The sequence below is a fragment of the Eupeodes corollae genome, chromosome 1 (assembly GCF_945859685.1).
Source record: "Eupeodes corollae chromosome 1, idEupCoro1.1, whole genome shotgun sequence".
Taxonomy (NCBI): domain Eukaryota; kingdom Metazoa; phylum Arthropoda; class Insecta; order Diptera; family Syrphidae; genus Eupeodes; species Eupeodes corollae.
This window is the reverse complement of record NC_079147.1, coordinates 9,651,808-9,674,305: the sequence shown is the minus strand read 5'-3', so window position 1 is coordinate 9,674,305 and position 22,498 is coordinate 9,651,808. Positions and strand designations below refer to the sequence as shown.

The following is a 22,498-nucleotide window of genomic DNA, read 5'->3' as shown; positions in this document are numbered from 1 at the left end:
CTTTACCGTGAAAGATCTTGCATGATTGACTGGTGTAAACGGAATCACCTTCTTCTTAATATTTCAAAGTGTAAAGTGTTGTCGTGCTTTATTAATTACAACACAATTTTGTTTGATTATAGTATCAATCACTGATACTATCAATCAATGAAGTGACAAAAAGAAAGACCTAGGAGTTATCTTAAATACCAACTTGTCATTTTTACCTCACAATGGCTATGATAAATAAAGCCAATAAAATGCTTGGATTTATCAAAAGAAATATGAGAGAATTTTCAAATCCCTATACCATAAAATCACTACATAATTCATTAGTAAGGTCGATTCTGAAGTATTGCAGCATAGTCTAGAGAGTTCGAAAGAACTTCAATAGGTATGCCTTCTTCAAGCTAAAATGAAGGATTCGAAGACCGGTCTATAGTATTCGGTGTTTGCTGTTTGGAATAAAACACCTTCAAGATCGTAGAGTTTACTTTTCAGTGATGTTTATTAGAGACATCATAACTTATCACATTAAATGTCCTCCGCTACTTTAAGTAGTATCTGGAACAACAGTTTCATCAGCAATTATGGTCGGAATGAACCGAGAGACATTTCTAATGTAGAATTATGTTTGATTATTGAGGATAGGGTCCTAATCGACATTCCCGATTTATTTTACTCTTAGAGTATTCCGTCATCTTCAAATAACTAACCACCAGGTACTACTTCGATTTTTGACGTTAAACAAATGAAAAGCCTTTCGTATTAAACCCATATATTCGACAGCCCTGGAGTAGTCAAAATAATTCACTGTTCCCTTCATGTAGGGATACCACTGTAGAAGTTGTAGATACATCTCTAAAATATAACCCTACCTACAGCAGTTACTATGCTATGCTCGTATCTACCACAAGCAACGTCGGCATATAAGCATCAGTATCAGCACAGCCATTCCCTCCAGTCCCCCTCCCAATAATAATATAAATGACGATGAAAGTACTTTCCTTTGCATTCTCAATCATTTAAGTCCATTAATCAATTTAATTTTATTGTGTGAATACAACGACGACGAGAGCCTGTGATATTTTATATATGTACATAGATAAAAGCGAGAGGGAACACAAACAGATACAAAAGTATCTGACAGATACTCCCAAACATACTTATAGATTAATGTATATAAAATACTTACGTTTAGATACAGATATTGTCATAGCCATAAGCCGTTGATTCCCAGCCCCCATCAGAAGTCTCTGACTGTGCTGCTGTGTAAAATGTATCTATAGGATGAGTGAGTCTATCTATCCATCTTTTATTTAGGTAGAAGCCGCCGCCGCCGCCGTTGCCGTTGCCGCCGCCACATTTAATTTGGGTAACGCAATTATCCATCACACTTTCTCTCTAAATCCCAATATTATACAAACCATTATTCCCGAGACCGAAAGCCGAGATAAACGTGATGGCGCTCCTTTTTTTTGTATTATTTCTTTTTGTTTTTATTGTTTTTGTTTTAATAAAAAGGATTAAAAACTTAAAAGGAAAATTGTGCTGAGTGCCAGTGAAAATCTTTTCAAGTACTTCTATTCGTACGTATGTATGTATCCGGGCTGGATGTATCCCCTATATCGTCATTAAGCGCTTAACCCTCTCTTCATATAACTAAAGATACATTTAGATACCTACCTAACTGATGTATAAAAGCTGGCATCTATCCGCTTCCTTATCATTCTAACTTATGTTGGTGGTGCTTGGTTGCTTGCTGGTCCATTCATTCACTTGGTTCATTCATTCATTTGATGATGATGCTCAGTCATCAGATCTTTTCAATGCGAGTACATTTATCCAATCCGCATCCATATAATCGTCATATAGTCGTTGTGTACGATTTTTGTGTTTGTTTTACTCGCCTTGCAATTGTATCTTCTTGTGTCTCTCCTTCTTTTGACTCTGATTCTGTGCTCTGCCGGTGATGATGGTGTAGCAGTGTAGTATAGACTAGATGCTGGTAATAGCTCGAAAATAGGCTGTCCAGACGTCCTTTATTGGAATACGAAAAGAAAATTGACTGAAATGTTATTATGGAAAAACCGTTTAATTTTGTGGAAAGAAAATGGCGTATAATTGGAACAAATATAGCTAAGTTTTAGATATTTTCTAATGTGCAAATCAGATTTTGAAGAGAGACCCAAGAGAAGTCGAGAAAGCTAAAAAAAAGGCTCAAATGCCCGATGGACATATCGGCCAAGATGCTTCAACATTTCAGAACAGCTAACATCAAGCAATTCAGGAAATTATAGTGCACAGGCTAAAAGTTATGATATATCTCATCGTACATAATAAAGGAGATATCACAGCGTGTAGCAACTATAGAGGTATTGCGTTACGGTACTCAACCGTCTATAGAATCAACAACCGATCAAATTGTTGCTCCTCGGCAGGCGATGGAAACATTTCTTTCATTTAATTATCCAACTTACTCCCTATTTATAGACTTTAAAGCCGTCTACAATATCATAGCAAGTGCAGAACTATACAGAGCCAATACAGAATTCGGCAACCTAAATAAATTGGCACGACTTTGTAGGTTGACAATGGCCGATATAACAATAAAGTTAAAATAAAAAGACCAATCAACTTTTACAGTTGACTCCGACAAGGGGATGGTTTGGCCTGTTTTATCTTCAACCTGGTTTTTAAGTACGCAATCGGTGAATCTGTTATGTCATCAAGGGGGAACATCATCACTAGGTCCAGCCAGATACTGGCTTACGCAGACTATATCAACATCACCGGGAGAACAGAACTGGTACGCGATACCTTCACCCAGATCGACACAAAATCTGAGGTTTCACATTAGTCAAGGAAAAACAAAGTACATTGTGGTGCCGATTGCGAGAAGAACAATCAGTCAAACAATGGAGGTAGTGCAATCCTTCAAACCCCTTGGATCATTAGCAGAAGCAGATAACAACAAATAAGAAGAATTGCGCATGCGGTTGCTCAAAGACAACAAAGGCTTTTTCCGTATGTCAAATTCAGAAACCTTACCAGAACTTCTAAGCTGCTACTGTACATTGCTATGAATTTCCAATACTTACACACGGTTCAGAGAGCTGAGTGCTTGGAAAAAGGCACTTCGATCTATAACCTGGATTCTAGAAGAACGGAGATGCTTTAATCATGAATGGAATGATGTAGGTTCGCGATCGGTTTAAATGGAGAGACTTGTTATATGAGGCCAAAACTGAATCCCTGTTGTCGAGCCGATGATGATGATAATATTATTTAATGAATAATATGGGTCTACAACACCTTTTAAGTTTTTTGATTTCTCTGTAAGAAGTAGATTCTGAAAAACAGAAGAGACCAATTTGGGGCGATCCCAAACTGCCCTTTTTAGTCGAATGTCAATATTTTGTCTTTGTTCAGTTGTAGTTTATTTTTATGTTATTAAAAATAGAATGTGTTGCCGAATTTTGGATATTTTCTGATGAATGTTAGATAAGGTTAACTTCTCAAACCGAACCATAAATAATTGTAGAACACAAAATCACAATACAAGCTGTCTTAAAAATCGATGAACGAGGAAGGAAATGGTGTAGATCAACAAGAAAATAAAAACTTAAAAAATAATAACTTTACATTTATTAAAAATAATAGAGTATTTAACTTGTCATTTGAATTGCAGACAACATTTATGTCTTTCTTCTTGAAGGTGTCAATAACATTTTTCACAAATGAATTTGGTTTTCGTCATAAAGACTCTACGATCATATCAGAAAAGTTTCAGTTATGCGGATCCAGAGAAAAACAACTATGAAAAACTGAGTTAAGCTTCACCAAACTTTTACTGTTTTTGTCCACTGTAACTTTAACAATGCTAGATTCTTCAACTACAGCTACACCTTTGAGTTTAGAACCTAAGGATTTTTCAACCCGCTTATATCAATTGCTTAATTAGTTTGAAGAAAAATGAGATTAATTCTATCTTTTCAATCAATTTGCTGTTCTCTAAAATTGGCAAAAAACACCATCCAAATTTGCTGGCCAAATTTTCAAAATTTCATTTGATCAATACCTGTTATTAAAATTGGTCAAAATTGGTCAACATTTTATTTGATGCAGTGCTTAATTTTCTACGAGCATTTTGATCAATAGTTAAATGGCTGTTATTAAAATTGACCTTTAATTAAAAAAAAATATGAAACATATGCTATTTCGACAGTTGACGAAGATGCCTGATAAATATCTGTCATTAAAAAATAAAGTTGATACAGGTCGAAAAAATTGTCATTATCTCTGAAATATTGTCCAACGATAAAAACAAGTTCCCTGTGATTTTGAATTATAAATTTGTACTGACTATTAGCTTACAACTGTCAAATTATTTATGAAAAGTTGTCGTTTTAAGTAGTAATGTAGATGTAACAGTCTTAAATTGAAGCTCTAAGCTCTAATTCAACTTTTAAATGTATCAATGTTAGAGTCATGTTTGATTAAATAAGATTAACATTGCGTGTCTGCTATAAATTAAACTGACTTACAACTCTCAACCATTCCTGTGTGCGAGTAATGTTGTCAGGAATGGAGGGGACCTACAGTTTATATGCCGAATCCGGACGGCTAATTTGAGAAAGCACTTTTTCATGACAAGAATTACTGTTGGAGAATTTGTCAATTCCTCGCAAGAGGCAGTACCCGTGAAAAGACTTTAGAGAGCATAGGCAGGGATCGATCCCAAGACCTTTTGCATGACAGTCCAACGCACTAACCATCATGCCACGGGTACTACGCGTCTGCTATAAATGTGTAGTTTAAAAGTATCAACATTTAAGGACTTTTGAGAATAACAAAACAATTTAGAATTATAAATGATAATTTATTAGTTTTAGTTCTAGCCTAGACCCGAGAAAACTTTCTAATGTATTCTTGGTCTCATCATAATGTCTGCCTCGTTTTAGTATCGTCCAGCTCTTTTATCACTGAGTCTCGTCTCGGTTTAGTAGTTTTTCTCATTTATACTTTATTTAAAATTGTGTTTAATGTTTAATTTTGAACTATCAAAAACCACAAGTTTGTACCTTCAGTAATTCTGTAGGATCAACTGGGCTACTGAGGTCTTGGGTTGAATCGCTACCATCAAAAGTTTCCTTCACCGCGTACTGCTTTTTGCGAGGAATTGACAAATGATCCGAGAACAATAGTAGACGATGAAAAGTGTTTTCTCAAATTAGTGTAAAAGTGTAGGTCCCCTCCCTAAAAACTTTATTCGCACACAGAAATGGTTGATAGTTGTAAGTCATTAGACCCTAGTTCTCAATGGACTGTTGCGCCAACTTATTTATTTCTACTTATTTATTTTTAAAAATACAACTTAAGTAAATTGGCGTTAAAGCTAAGAATTTTGCGAACGTTTCTCATCAATATCCATCCTTTTGCCAGAAAAAGTTAAAATTAGTCGCAAGATTGTCATTCTCTTTGAAATATTGTCCAATAATAAAAAAAAAAGCTCTCCCCAACCTGAATCTTGATATGTTTTCTGACTTTTAGCTGTCAACAGTAAAATTAATAATGAAAGGTTGTCATTATTTTACTTAAATTATGATGTCGAATTTTGTCTTAACTTGAACTGTAGAAAAGCCATTCTATAACCTCTAAGCTCTAATTGAATTTTTAAATTGATAAATTCTAGAGTAATGTCTTATTAAAATAATCAGTTTTATATAAAATGTTTTCTATCAATTTATAGCTTAAAAGTACCAAAGTTTAAGGACTTCAATTATAATATGTTTAATTTTATTTTTAGCCTAAACCCCATGAGACTTGCAAATTTCGTCTCGGTCTAATCATAACGTCAGTCTCGTCTCAGTATCATCCAGTTCTATAATTACTGCGTATCTTCTTGGTTAAGTAGTTTTTCTCTGTATAACTTATTTTAAGTTGCGTTTAATGCTTAATTTTAAAATAAGTCAAACAATTCTTTTACACACGATAAGTTAACCAGTACAGTTAATCCGTAGACCGAAACTGATGTGAGACTGGTCTAATGGTAATGTTTTAGTTAATAGTGTTTTAAAATAGGATACGTGTTCAGACTCATGTTTTTGTTTTATATCTGAAGATAGTTTAAGCTGTTCTTCATTAAGTTTGGCAGTTTATAACAATCTTTTTCTTACACGCATCATTTGGAAACTTTATGTCTTTTAAGAGTGAAACTAAAATCAGGGGTTCTTTTCCCAATATTTCAAACACAACTACATTACCACTTTTCGGAATATTATTAGAAAAAACGATATTTATTGCGCTGAAACTAGTAAGCTTGAAAAGACTTCAGTAAATCTCGGTCCAAAATATACATTCTTGTTTAGGTCTCGTATATGATGACTTCAGATAGTATCAACGTGTCTTGTCTCGGTTTTGGAAGATTTTACCTAACTTTTTTAAAAATTGGTATTTGACACTTGCAATACAATTTTCTTGTCACTTCTTCCATTTTGTTTTCCTTGTGAATTAAAGAAAGTTCAGATCAATAAATTTTCCTCCGAGTGTAATTATTATTTCAAATTCCTTAAAACAATCTGTTTTTTCTTTCTATTATTCATCGTCTATTTTTTAAAGGTATGGTCACTCTAACAATGCTCTGGGAAAAAATGTGTAAAGAATGTCTGAAAGGGCTGTTAAACTGACTAAAAGGTACTGAGACTCATTGACTGCCTGGCCTGAGTAAATTGATAGCTCCTCGCTACACAGCTAATAAAGAACGCACACATAACCCACGCACACACATTTTATATAAAACACTCCCATAGATACACACCCATACATAACCATACTCTTACTATCACATAAAACATGTTAAAATGTGAAAATGGAAAATTATCTAAATGTATTTACTTTGAAATTACGGCGTTTTGTCTAATGAATATTTTACATGAATCTGCTTTTGCTGCTTCTACTGCTGCTCTTGCCTCCAACGAAGATGACGACTTCTGCAACGACAACGACGACGATGAAGAGGTTTTGAATCATATACCCCGCCATCATAGTCATCTTTCGTGAAGTGAACAACTTTAAAGTACTCCAGGAAAATAAAGTGAATACAAGAAAAAAAAAAAAGGTTGTCCCACTTACGGATACGTTGGCGTGGTACGGTGGTAGCGGCCTCGGCGGCGACGACGATGCAGAGGAAACATAACCTTCCATTCAGAATTTCAGTTCCAGCATCTAAAGCGATTCATAGATAAAAAGTATTGAAATAGATACTTTTAGGTACTTAAAAGAGAGTAGTTGTGTATAATTACTCTTGAGAGAGGTGTAATGGAGACTCAATTGGCTGTTAAATGAGAATATAAATTATTTGTGTAGAGAAATGTGCCCTAAGGGATTGGCTTTAATGTCACAGTCATTGGCACAACGACTACGACGACGGACGCACAGATGGATGGGGTAGCTCTGTAGTTGCCTCTGAAATGAGATTAGACCAGCAACCCACTTTAGTTTAGAAAAGATAGAAGATATTAATGAATCCATTAAATTTGTTGATGAAACGTTTTCATTTTTCAAAGACTTTCAGTACCAGTGCCAGTGTTAGTAACAGTACCAGCATCATCCAAGCCATTGCCAAGTGAATCTAAATCTCACTTGTTGATGTTGGGGGTTTGGTAGTCGTAGATATTATTCTCTGGTCGGTCGTCGTCGGTTGGTTATCAGATTAGGGAGGAAGGTTAGATTGTTTTATGGAATAATTGAACTGATGGCAAAGAGCAAAAGTATCTATAGCTCGCTGGGTACTTGCTCTTAGACGTATATATATGAGCCCCAGTTAACATGTATAAAACTTTATTATTCCTTGTCTCAGAAGTTGTACATCTTAGACTCTTGAATTTATAAATGATGATGAAAGTGGCTTGAAATTCAATATTTACTTGAGGGCAATTAAATCATTTATAAGCATCTCAGCATCTCATCCCATGGGAACTGTATACAAGCTGAGAGCTGTGTTAGTTCAATTTGCTATACAAAAGGAAGGTTTATCCTGTCCTGATGGGCATCATCATCATCATCTATAGCTTTTGAATTGTTTCTTCTTTGAACTCTCAACCTGTATCAGTTAAAATAATAATTGTGGCTATTGATTTTTAGTATCTACCTGCCTATAGATACTTTAAAATATATCTATACTTTTTTTTGAAAATGAAAAATTTATTTGAAATATTTATGTTTGTAGGAATTCTGTGTCAGTTTGTTCTCTACGACATCTTTCCCAATTTCCTTGCTTCCCTATTTTAACTTTCTTCTAAACTTTTGTGCGGAAATATTTTGTTCCGGATGAAAAATAAGTTAAGTAAAATAAAAAAAAGTGAAGAACACAAACTACGAGTTGGTATAAAGAAGAAGTCGCTATGAGTTTGAGTTGTTGGTATACATACATACATATGTATAGATAGAGGGAACTTATCGTCGTCATCGTCGTTATAAAGGCAAAAGTTCAAAAGTTTTCCTGGCTTTTGTATATAGGAGAATTTTCTATAGTAGCCCTTAATTGTAGCGCAAAAACCTCGAGGTTACATAACAAAAAGGCAAGAGATGTCAGGAATTAGGTGGAAAAAGTCCAAACACCAAAAAAAAAAAGAAAAACATAAAGCAAAACAGAAGTAGTGGTCGTGCCAGAAGGCACAGTTTTCCTTTTTAAAGAGAGTATATAATATTGGAAACGTGTGCGTTAGATATATGTATATGTACCATAGACTTCTCTTGAATCTAGGCTTTTGAGAAGTGATCAATGGAAAAACACTCATAAGTACCTATAGGACCCAGCTTTCAAGATTAGGTGTTCTTGAAAACATTATTTTAACTTTTAGCTCTTTACTGAATTCAAATATTCAAAATGTTAATAATTGCTCACTAATTAACTATGAAGTATTCTAGAGTGAGGTGCAAGTTATTTAATATTTATAATTTAGAGCAATTAAAACGGATTGAAATGTTTTAAATTTAGTAGTTATTAAGATTATATTTCTATAAGACTTCTATTGATTGATTTATTTGTTTCTTTTTTTTCCAGGTATGTAATTTACTGTACTCATTAAAACAATAAGTTCAACATTCAAGTGAGTATTACAACAAATTATAAATTATTAAATATTATAAAACACCCATCAACGAAATACGCAGTCTATAAGACTTAAGTCTCCTTTTAAGTTTGAAAAACTCTTTTTTTAAGGATTTCATTTATTTGGAGAAGGGAACTTCAAATTTCGCAAACAACAATCATTTGGCATGAAATTTCTTCAACATGCCATATAAGATACACAAAGGATTGGCTTTGAACTTGAGTCTTAAATTTTTAGATGGTCTTATTTTTAGCTTCCCAAAGGAAGTAATTGTAATCGATCCGATTTGTTGAATTGAAAATTTTGATATTTCTCGACGTTTTAAGGTTCCTAGAACTGAAATAAAAGATTTTTAGAGAAATGTCTGTGCGTTCGTGTGTTCGCTAAGTTTTTTTTTGTCGTCCATAGCTCAAGAACCAGAAAAGACATAGACTTAAAATTATTTTTGTTATACAGATAATACTTCAGTAAGGGCTCTCAATAAAATTGCGTTTTTTTTACCACAGCAGTTAAACAAAAGGTGGAACGTTAACCCTAAATATCTCACGAACCAATAAAGCTAGAGACTTTAATTAAATTTTATATTATATATAATGTTACGTGATAGCAAACAAGTATGTCTTTGAAAAAATATCCAATTAATGTTTTTTTTTTTTTAATAAAAAAACTGGAACAAATTGTCACTGAACTTTAACGAATGAAAAATGATTTTATCTTTAAAACAATTTTGTACAACGAAAAAAAAACGTTTTCAAGACTTGGTAAAACTTTGAGAAAATACAAATTTTTTTTTAATAAAAAATATAAACCTAAAAAAACATGACTCAAAGTGAGTAAAATTTAACTTCCGACTCAATTATCTTTTCACAAATTGAAAATGTTGGCTTTAAACTAATTTTATCTCGCAGAAAATATTGTTTTTGACATTCAGTAATTTTTTTTTATAAAAATCTAACATTCTTGTTTTTCATAAAAATTAAAATATTCAAAAAATAGGACGCAAAATTGGTAAAAATTGATGTTTGGTTTTTGATATCACATTGACTTCAAATTAATTTTATTCACCCGATTTGTGTTTGCTTATATAAGAAATAAAAATTGGTAAAACTGGTTTTGTTCTAAAAATCTGGTTAACAAAAATAGATTTTGTAATCAAACTATTTCGTTATATGCAAAATATTATTGCTAACTTTTTATCAAAATATACAAACTTTTAATATATTGTAATTTTTTTCTAAAATGGACAATAATATAGAACTATAGGAACTCGGATGAATATAATAGAGCTTTTAATTATTAATATTTTGGCCTATGGGTGATCATAAAAAGTTAGGTAGATGTCATCAACCGATGCATACAATGTCTTATTATATTTTATTGAGATTGCAATTGAAATGCATTTGACAGAGTTAACCATCAAACCTTAATAAACAAACTAACTTTTCTAGGTATTCACTCTTCCCTACTAAAGTGGCTTGAATCATATTAAGCTGGTAGAATTCAAATAGTAAAAGTTGATAGCTCGCTCTCGAAATATATCTCGGTCCCATTTGGTACTCCACAAGGAAGCCATTTAGGTCCATTATTATTCTTGTTGTTTGTAAATGATATACCTGATATTTTTCACAATTCAAACTGCCATTTTTTCGCGGATGGTCTCAAACTTTACCGAAAGATTTCTTATCAAGCCGACTGTGTTCTTCTTTTGGAGGATCTGTTACTGTTAAGGCGCATAATTGTGCAAGCTAAATCACCTACTGTTAAAAGCTTCTAAATGTCAAGTGTTGTCGTGTTTCCGAAATTATAATCCCATAGTGTTTGATTATAAACCATGCAAATTTAGAGCATGTAACAAGAAAGAAGGTTCTAGGAGTAATCTTAGATACAAAACTTAGTCTTACCGCACTATGATTATATCATAAACAGAGCAAATCAAATGCTTGCTTTCTTAAAAAGAAATATTCTTTAGAATTGAAAAAGTTCACAAAAATTTTACAGGGTATGCATTTTATAAGCTAAACTGGAAGATTGCAGGGCCATCTTATTATACTCGATGTTTATTATTTGGTATGCAATTGCTTTATGATCGTAGGGCTTATTTTTCAATAATGTTTAAAAAAGACATCGTAACGTTTCATATCAATTGTTCTCCTCTACGAAGCCTAGTTAGTTGTACAAATGCACCCTCTAGAACTGCAGGCTACCGGTTTCATTTTTATTAGCAGTTCCCTCGTACAAATTACGACAGGAATTAACCCATTACGCGTTGAACAAGAGAAATGAATTTCATTTGCAATAGGATTGATTTTAATCTTGATGTTTCGAGAGAATCATTTAAAAAATATGTAACCTCCTCAAAAATTTTCTAGGCTTAATATTTTATATCATTAAGTTGTATTTATTTATTGTAAATTACAAATAAAGAATGTAATTTAAAATAAAATGTATTTATTTATATTATTATATTCTATTTTGTATTGGTATCAAGTCAAAGATTGTAGCCTGATTGATAAAATAAAACTAAAACTTGATACATCCGACATACAGGACCAAAATATTACGCTGTAGCCTCCGTGCTTCACTACAGACTTAATGTTTTCTTTTGTAAGCTCTTTATTACGTTTAGCCACACGTAAGATATCACATTAGAGCTAAGAATATTAAAATTGGACTCGTCTGAAAAAACAACAGAGTTCCATAAGTAAGAATCCTTAAAAAGATCTTGCTTTTGAACATCATGAAAATGATAACGACATTGCTTATTTTTCTAATTTATAAACGGTTTTTTTTCGAGACACTCGAGCGTTAAGGTCATGCTTGTGCATCGGAAAAGCTAGCTTTGGAGCAGATAATATTGGGTTTTGAAGCGTCTTTCGAATTATCTTCGGTTCATTCGCTGGAATGAATATTTTATTCGGCTTATTTCTCCCTTTTTCTTCCAAATGATTTTCAGGCACAAATCTATTTATGATAAATGTTGCACTGCCGGACTTATATTAACGTCGTTATCAATTTTCCGTTGTAAAAGACCTTTTTTAAATTGGTTTATAACAAAAGAAAAATATCTAAAAATCAATAAGGACACATTTTGTAAAAAATAGCTTATAAATTTAGGTGGATCGAATAAGCTGTAATATTAAATTTGGCTTTTATACAGCTTTATATATTCTTTATACTTGCGTTAAATTGGTAACATTCTAAAGTAGCATACAAACGTGTTTAAAATAATAATTATGTGGGTTTAACTGAATGCATATCTCACTGAGGTTCGAAGATACTGACATTTAATTTTTTTAAATTGAAATGAATCATTTAAGCTGTTACCCACGGTGCATGTTCAAACACTACAACAAACTAAATTGAACGCTTAAAGACTTATTTTAAACCATTCCGGACTGCTGTCAGGAAATTATCATTATCAGAACTGATCCAATCAATTTCGGGCTTAAATCAAAATAAAAAGTTAGAAGTTATCAATTTTTAAAAAGTAAACGTAAATAAAACACATACAACTTTTGAACGTTGACATAATGTGTGAAATAATTCATCATTTAAATGACCACCATGCGAATTGTTGCAAGCATCGATTCTTTTGAAGTAATTTTATCGACCACTTTTTGACACATATTGGGCTTATAACAGCCATAATTTGACGAATGTTGGTTTTTAAGTGCTCAAGAGTAAATAGTTTTTCTGCACAAACACGGTCTTTCACGTAGCTTTAAAAAAAAAAGTCCAGCGGTGTCGAATCACATGATCTTGGTGACCTGCTTATATCGCCACGACGAGAAATTACGCGTCCAGAAAATATCTATTGCAATAAAGCCATATTTGCTAGTGTTGTGTGGCATGAGGAACCGACTTGTTAAAACCTTATGACCATAACACTTGACGGAAACAGTCGTTCCGAAGTCGTTTCGAAGAATTAATGTTCAATCACACCTCCTGAACAAAGAGAGCACTAAGCAGTTTCGTTTTGTGGATGTTATGTCCTCTCTTCAATTACTTGAGGATTCTCGGATTCTTAGACCTCAAATACGACAATCTTGTTTATTAACATACCCAACGAGTGAGAAATGTGCTTGGTAGATGAAAAAAACGTTGTATGATAAATCGCCGTCCACGCCTTCTGTTCAAGTCCCCATTCGACGTATCTACAACACGTTGTGAATGCTCAGCTGGCTCCAGTTGTTGTGTGAGCAGGGCTCTTGTGACTCTTTCTGATTATTTCCTATGCCATTTTTTTAAAAACCACTCCAAATTCCAGTAACTTTTTGCAAAATCTTCGACACTTCGCAACATTATTCGAATATATGTATACAAACTATAAAGTTATAAATAAATTAAGAATTTTGAAATAAATCCTTCAAGTTTGCGTGAACACAAATTTTATTACATCATTTTTCAATGTCGTAAACATTTTTAAAAGCTACTTTAACGATTCCTATATGTACGAGTTAAGTCAGGGATGGTAAGACCAGTATATTTTTTGTGACGAGTTTCATTGGCTTATTTGAAAAAGGCGGTAGAGAACCAGGGCCTAGTGACTTACAAATCTCAACCATTCCTGTGTGCGAGTAATTGCAGGGATGAAGGGGACCATCTGCCGACTCCAGACGACTAATTTGAGAGAGCACTTTTCATGAGAAGAATTACTCTTGGAGATTTTATCAATTCCTCGAAAATGGCAGTACCTGTCAAAAACATTCAGACAAGGATTCAATCAAGGATCGGACCACAATCCGCCACAGGTAGTTCCTTTTTCCAAAAATTTAAAAATAGCAGGAATTATAAATGAAGGTTTTTTAACTTCAAACAACCCATTGGAAGCTATTGTAATCGGTCCGATTTTACGAACTGAAAATTTTGACAATTTTCATCGTTTCAAGGTTCGCAGAATATAAATCAAAAATTTTAAGACAGATGTCCGTACGTGCGTTTGTACGTACGTTAATTCCTTTTTACGTTCGTTTATTCGGGATGTTTAACAGATAACATTGAAAGATGCAGAAATGGCTTTTACAAAAATTGCATTTTGTTAAATGCTGTTTAAACCTTTAGATAAATCGACAGACAGGCTTGGTTGGGATGTTATCAGTTTTCTTAACATAATATTACCATATTAAGTACTCTTAAATAGATATCCTTACTATAAAGCATTTACTAAATCTACCTTCTTTATGCAACTTAAGTAGGTGTATATAATATTTTTACCTGAGTTATAAAAAAACAACTTTTAACTTCTTTTTATTTAAACAAAAAAAAAGATATTACTTCCATAAATTTGCATCGAATCAAAACAACACTTTAATATTTCAGTTAAGCCCCCAGAGCTATTTCAATTTTGCATACGAGCATCACTAATATGTAATTTTGTTTCCATATTTTTACATCATGCTACATACGCTATTCTACCTACAGACTTTAATTAATGAAAAATATTATACACTACACCTGTTATAACAACCTACACAAAAACATAAAACATCACATATTATGTTGTGTTACAGTGAAAACATGACAGAGGCTTTGAAAATAAGACAGACATGATGTTGATGTAGCTTGTTGGGGAAGTTTGTACGAGTATAATTAAAGCACTTTCTTCAACTTTACTCTTATATTTTGTTGCAATAATAAGACTTAATATATATGAATTTAATTTCGATATCACTACAACTTATTGATGTATCTTAAAGTATTTAGTTCATTTTAAAGTTGTTATCGATTGACATCATAATGATGACTAAATAAAAGGTGTCGAAAAGAGATTACTTCTTTAACATTGGGACGACAACACAGGGAGTTGAAGACTTTGTTGTAATAATAATTGTGGAATGATTTGTGGTCAAAATATGTTAATGTACTTTGCAATAAAGATTACTTCGTGAAACATTTACTAAAAATGAAATATCGAACTAGGTCACCATGCAAAAGGATTTTCAAACTTAACGAGTTTAAACTTTCACATTTATGAACAAACGTTTTATCAAAACATTTTTGAGATCCGTTAACAATTGATAAAATATAGTTACCTATCAAAATCTTATATTTGTAGTGGGATTAGAACCTTTGAGAAACATTTTGTGGACTCAGCCATAGTAATAGTCCCACTAGTTATGTCTTTTTTTTTACAGAAGTTTTGTGATTTTATTTGAAATGGTGCTGGTACGACAACCTTGGAAGCCTTCTTAAGCAACTAATTTTTTTAGCTACAATGCATTTAATTCAATGGAATGAACATTTCATGGCTTTAATGTTTTATAACTGCCATTCTGTAAGTTTACATTCCCACTACTTTTTCCAACATAACCGATCTTATTTCTTCGAAATGTAACTCTAAATGATGACAAACTTTTCCACCAAGAGTCACTTTGTTGCAGCTATTTATCCTCCAACTAATATTTAATACCATGCGGGATATGAAAATCATGGGTCATTTCCTCGCAGGACTTGTGAATTTAAAAAGACGGCTTCCGCATGTAAACCGTACCAAACAATACATTTTTCAGGTTGCAACCAATACAGTTTCCTAACTTCAAGAAACAACATATTAGCTTGTTAAAATATCGTTTCTGAGCCTTTTTACCGAACAAACGGCGGCAGACCGATGATTACAGGAAGGTTGACATACTTCCTTGCGTCTTCTATAAGCAAGGTACAGGCTCCATTTGGAAACATATTGTCCAAAAGAGTAAAAGTGGTCATGAATCGATCCATACAATTTTCCATCAGTTCCTGAGATGTTACTTAAGGTGGCAGGGCGGGGATGATGAGGCTCCTGTATAGCGACTTTTCGAGAAAGGGTTTTAGTACTAAAACAGCCCAAAGAAACAGCGATTAGCAAGAGTTATTCTTCGTTTGATATAAGCGCTGGTGTTATTTTCTGTGTTCATAGCCGAGCCTATGTTGACACAATTCTTGACTACCTCAAAGTTACGCCTGTCGATGGTGACGTTTTAACCAAGACGTCCGGTGTTGTAGGTCCTTTATTGACGACAGCATGTACTTTGTTTTGCCGTCATGAATCATCAAACCCATTTTCTTCCTCATTATCCAATAAAGCCCCATTGACATGATGCTGAGTTTTTCCAATAATCTTAATGTTATCAGCATATATGGTAGTAATTGGACATACTTTTGAAAGATAGTGCTTACGTGGGAGTTCTGTACTATAATTTCAAAAGCGATGTTAAAAAAATGGCATGACAGATCACAACCTTTCCTTAACCATGTTTTTACATCGAAAGGTTCTGTTAAGTTGTGTCCAACCTTTTTGGGGAAGCGCGAATTTTCCATGTTCAACCTGAACAAACGGACGAGTTTGACAGGTATCTCAAAACTAGACATTACTGTTTATAGCTCTACCTTGTAGATGATATCACATGCGGCCTTGAAATCGATGTAGAAATGTTGGGTGTCGATTTGATGTGCCTGTATTTTTTCCTGGATCTGCCGTTTTTCGAATATTTGATCGACTGTGAAATTTCCTGGTCTAAAACCCACTGATCAGGTTTTTCACGATTTGCCTAAGATGTTAACATATTACGGCAGAGAAGATTTTGTCTTCTACTCTAAAATGCGAAACCCTCCCAGCCAAACTATCGTCAAAAAACACTTCATTTATTATCAGCTTAAGAAATATCTCGAAGAATGAAAGTTATTCATTGGCTGGCAGTATGGCCTTCGCACTAATAGGTCCACTGGTTTATCGTTTCTCTAACCGAAAAGTGGAACAAATCTTTTTATTGTTTCGGAGAAAGCAAGATTATTGCATTGATTTAATAGAGTTTCAAACCAAACTCTTTTATTAAACCTGCGAGCTTGTGGTATTGACGAATATTTTCTTTGTTATATTAGACACTTCCTTTCTAACCACTTAATTCAAGTTGAGTTGGATATTTTCAAGTCTGAAATTCATAAAATAAATGCAGATGTCCCGCAGGTCTCCGTTTTGATTCCGATTCTCTTGTCTGAAACTTCTACTTCATTACACTGTTTTGCTGACGACATTACCTTCAGCATTTCATATCCGTTTCCAGACACACACCCTTGTCCTTTGCATGTGGCACTTCAATGGCAGTGTATGTAGAATTCAATGCTTCAAAAACTCAATGCTGTCTCTTTAAAGCATAACCCAATCCTGATCCCGCTTTCCATGAGTGGCACTTGCTTCCAGACAACTAATCCCCTTTCAGCAATCGGAATGTGTTTTATCATATTCGATATTGCCAAAAATGTTTCTAGAAGATTAGGATTTTTCTGACGGCACAGTAAATTTCTCACTCCTTCTGATTAACCAAGCCTTTATTCGTCCAAACCTTGAACATAACTCGCAAATTTGGAAAATTTCTCCAAAACCAAATTTCATTCTTTTAGCTTAGCTTAACCTTGAGCTCAATTTCAGAAGCACTGTCAAGTACTCTGTTTCCTCCTTACCATTTCGGAAAATGTTTTTTAGCACAATTTCAGGCGATGGAATTATGTGTAATGACCCCGTCTTTAATAAAGTGATAGCATCGTTTAAAAAATCTTTGATTCTAAAAAAAAAACTCTCGATATAATTGCCTTGAAAACACTTTAAGAAATATTAATTTTGTTACTACATAAGATTCTCTTTTCAAAAACACAATTTAAATAATGACTTTTCAAAGAAGTATGTGTATTTAAAAGATTCTTTCAAGTTACTCATTAATTACAAATGTGTTTCAAAACAAAACTTGATTTATTTTTTATTAAAAAAAACTTAACCTCTGTCCATATTTTAAAATTTGTAAGTAATTTTATGTCAAAAAATAAAAAATACTTTTTTATATTCGCATGTTTATAATTTTCAACAAAAACATAAATAATTAATTCAATTCATGAGTTGCCCAGAATCCTTAGTGGAAATCCCATGCACCATGATCTGAAATGCTTTTTAATTTATGATAAAATTTCAAAAACACAAGTTCATCAAAAACGCACTTCTCGTTATCGTTATATTCAGTCCAAAGTCTAAACCATCGTCAGTCCCACTGAAACTACATCATATAAAACATATACTAAAACAATCAATAAACTTTCTGCGAACTTTCTGCTATTGCGGACTTCTGCTGGTCTATAGGTTGCAACCCCTTTTTGTAAAATTGAATAAGCCATCACCATCACCATTGCCCCTAGATTCATTTTATAGTTGATAGATAGTATAACTCTCTAAAAAAGTTTTACAATATTTTGTGTGTGTGTTTTTGAACTATATGAACTTTTGAAAATTATTATTTTTCAAAACATTTTCATATGCGCTACATTTTTCGTTTTATTAAAAATAATTAAAACTAATCTCTAAACAAAAACATTTTATTCATTTCAATATTACTCGTATCTAAATTTAGTTATGTTTGCATCAATTTCATACTTCTATTGCTGCTAAATAGAACTTTTTTAACTTCCTTCTTTTCCCCGGAACTAACCAAACTCGAAACATGCCAAAGCAAATTTGTAGAGCAAAATTTCACACATCAGGGAATTGGAAAGTTTTTTGGTTTTTATTTTGTTGCAAATTCGATTCGTATTTCAATTGAAATTGCAAAGAGGATTTCAATAAAATAAGGCTTTTGTTTAAATATTATCATTTGAGCTTTTGTAAGAGTGTTATAGATAAGTTTTGATAAGGTTTGATATTCTGTATAGGGTGTTTTTAACTTAAATAGGAACATTCTAATTTTAACAAGATTTTAAATTAATACAAGATAAATTTATTTGTCCTTTGCTCACAATTACAATAAGACTTTTAAAAGCATTTGGTAGGTTTTGACCTAACGTTCTCTTATAGCAAATGTGTGCCTTCGGTTTTCATGAATCCGATCTTCATTGGATTAGAAATAACTTTTCGGAGAAAACAACTAGGTTCAACTCTGAAAACGAAATAATAAATGATGGTGTGCCTCAGGGCTCTGATTTGTCTCCAACGCTCTTTTTAATTTTGTTTAATGATCTCCTATCTGCAATTTCTAATCCAATACATTGTTTCGCTGACGATAGTACTTTTAGCTCATCATAATCGTTTTCAGACTCAAATCCCACTTTTTCGGATTTAGTACTCCAACGACAAAATATGATAAGCTTATTATATTCCGACCTAAACAGCACTGAGACTGAACATCTCGATATTCTCGGTATGTGATTCACCAAATAACTTTTAGTGGAACGATCATGTATGCGATGTCGCCAAAAATTCCGCAATGCTTTGGCTGTGATCTGGCTATTATCTACAAGATTTATACGAGTTCAGCCATAGAAATTCAATGCATGCCATCACAATTTAGCTTCGACCTCACGTTCTGTTTGACAATCGTAAAGTAACGTAATGTGACTCCAAACGGAAGCTCTAGTTCATTTATCTGAACATTTGCTTTGCCTGAAATAATAGAAATGTCATTCAAAGCAACCCCGAAGCAAGGCCATCGTAACGCAGACGAAGCCGAAGCTGAAGCGTGTTTGTGATTTAGCCATAAGCCTATTGAATGGAGAGCATTTAGATTGATTGGTGCTACATCGCTTGAACATTGCCGTAAAATTTGTTGTTATGTGAGAGGTCTTGGGTTCGATCCTTGCCTATGCCACCTAAAGTTTCTTTCACGGGTACTGCCTATTGCGAGGAATTGACAAATTCTCCAAGAGTAATTCTTGTCATGAAAAGTGCTTTCTCAAATTTGACGTTCGGATTCGGCTTCAAACTGTAGGTCCCTTCCATCCCTGACAACAGTACTCGCATCCCCGTAGTTCTCAAACGGGTTGTTGCACCACCCAATTTATTTATTTTTATTTACATCTGCGTTATTGGATGGATCTTTGGAAGATTGTGCATCTTGTGTTGACGGTTGAATTTTGCATAAGTCTTTCCAGAACGATGTTGAAGAAGTCGCATGACAGTACATCGCCTTGTCTTAAACCCTTTTTGACATTAAATGCATCGGTAAGATCTTTTTCGACCTTGATAGAGCAGCGTGCATTCTCCATAGTCATTCTGCACAAACGGATAAGTTTGACAGGGATGCCAAAACTAGACATTGCTCTGTAGAGCTCTTTCCTATAGATGCTGTCATATGCTGCTTTAAAATCGATGAAGAGGTGGTGGGTATCGATTTGAAGTTCCTGGGTTTTTTCCAAGATCTGCCGTAGTGTGAATATTTGGGCAATGGTGGGATTGTCTGGTCTGAAGCCACACTGATAAGGACCTATCAGGTTGTTGACGAACGGCTTCAGACGTTCACATAATAAGGCAGAGAGGATCTTATATGCAATGTTAAGGAGACTGATGCCTCTGTAGTTGGCGCAATTTAGAACGTCTCCTTTTTAATGTATCAGGTAAACTATGCTGAGATTCCACTTATCGGACATGCTTTCTTCCGGCCATATTTTGCAGATGAGTTGGTGCATGCCCCTTACCAAGCCATCGCCTGCTGCTTTAGATAGTTCGGCAGCGATGCCGTCAGCTCCAGCAGCTTTATTTAACTTAAGTTTAGATATAGCTATCTTCACTTTGTTAACGTCGTGCCTTTATTTTTTCCAGTGATTGCAATATTCAGGAAACTTTTTAAAACCTCTTTATCCTCTTGAATGTGCGCCTATTATATAAAAAAAAACTTGAAGAATCTCTGACACAACAAAGCTTTGAAACATCATCTTTGTTAAATCTCTTGCCCACCTACATTTCCGCTGGATTGATAATAATAGAAGAAGCATTCAAGCCATTGCTAAGACAAGTAAATGATTGCAATATTAAATCAAATCAATTTTTGTCATAGTCAAGAAATCAAAACTGTTAGAAACTTTAACTCCGCAAATACTAATACGGTAGTTCTTTATTGATTCTCGGGGCACATTGGTTTTGAAAAGAAAAGAAAAATCAAACTAGTCGGGCAAAAACGGATAACTTCTTCAATGAAATCAAATCGCAACATCGATTTACACGCCACTACAACACATCCATTTCAATTTCAACAATTTGTTCTAAAAACTGCAAACAACAAATGATCAGGTAGCTGATGGCTTGAAGATTTGAAGGCAGGAGTACAACTGTATAAAAATAGTTAAAAACACAGCTAGAAACTACTTTTTCGAAAACCTATAAGACTTATTGTTACTAAAAGACTTTCTGGAATTTCTTTGACAATTAGGATGGATTAATAAGGCACTTTTATAGTCTAAGTCATCACCTAACTCACTGTCTAGTCTCTACCTTATACTTAACCCATGTATTATCCAAACCTGGAGACTTATTTAATCCTATATATAGATCCAATTGAAATTTCTTTTTCGTAAGTTGTTTAAACCTCAAAAATTCAATTAAGTTACAACCTATCAAGTGAACTGTACCAATTTGCTGAAAAGGCTAATATGTGGCTTTAAAATTAAGGCGGAAAAGGGAGATACCCTTCACTTCTTCTTTAAATGCTTAAGGCCAGATAAAAATGGGAAAACACCATTAAAAATACTTTTTTGACGACCAATGAGACTTCTCGTGTCTGCTATTAAAGGACTTACTGAAATTCTTCTAACTAAATCTTCATCTAACTTTTTTCGTACTTTCTACCTACCCGAATCCTGATCAAATCTTGCTGAAAATGCTGATTAATCCTCCTTTTAAATCTCAATAGCCCCATTAAGATTCGGCGAAAGTGAATTTCAGCAATTTGCTGAAGAAGTTATCAGCTATCGAAAAAATAGAAGTTTAACAGCTTTGGGTCAATAGGTTTGGCACTTCTCGGATACTGAAACCTAGCATAAGAAGCTTGCGATAGCGATTTCTTCTTAATCGATATTCTTTTTGACACAGAGCAACACGCATTGACGTATAATTTTTCTTTCAAAATATCGAAACTTATCTCGAAAATCTTCTTCAAAAAGTCAGATATTTCGCATAGTAACTTTATCCAAGAATCATTTAAACAATAGTTCTCTTTAATTTAATTCGAAATGCCCTTAAAAAAAATGTCAAGCCACATTTAAGGTTCATCTACAGAGTTACAATAAAACATATCATCTAAGCATCATAAGGTCAATTTAAATTATTGTCTGTCCCTATATTAATAACAAAAACGGGCGTGTAAAACAAATGTTACGCATTTATTGCTTCACACTTTTATGTCTTTTCACATATAATATAGAAAAATTTATCTAGCATGATTTTCATTTTATTATCCGTTGCGCATAATGTATTCCTATTAACTCCTTAAGTCGTAAATCAAAAGAAAATAGCATATAGAAATTCCATGTTGGGCTTCAGGTGGCGACTTTAACACACAAGATGAAAAGTTTGTTTGTTTGTTGTTTTTTTTTTTATCTTTTCAATGAAATGTAAAAAAATGAAGAATTTTTTCTTTTCTTTAAGAAAACAACAATTTATTCTTTTAAACCAATTT

The 22,498-nt window shown here is 33.4% G+C and overlaps 1 protein-coding gene across 11 annotated transcripts in view; it reads left to right on the top strand.

Annotated features, from left to right (window-relative positions):
- The window catches only part of LOC129953738 (collagen alpha chain CG42342), a 323,626-nt gene that overhangs the window by 74,051 nt on the left and 227,077 nt on the right, over positions 1–22,498 (top strand). The gene's annotated exons all lie outside the window — the stretch shown is intronic.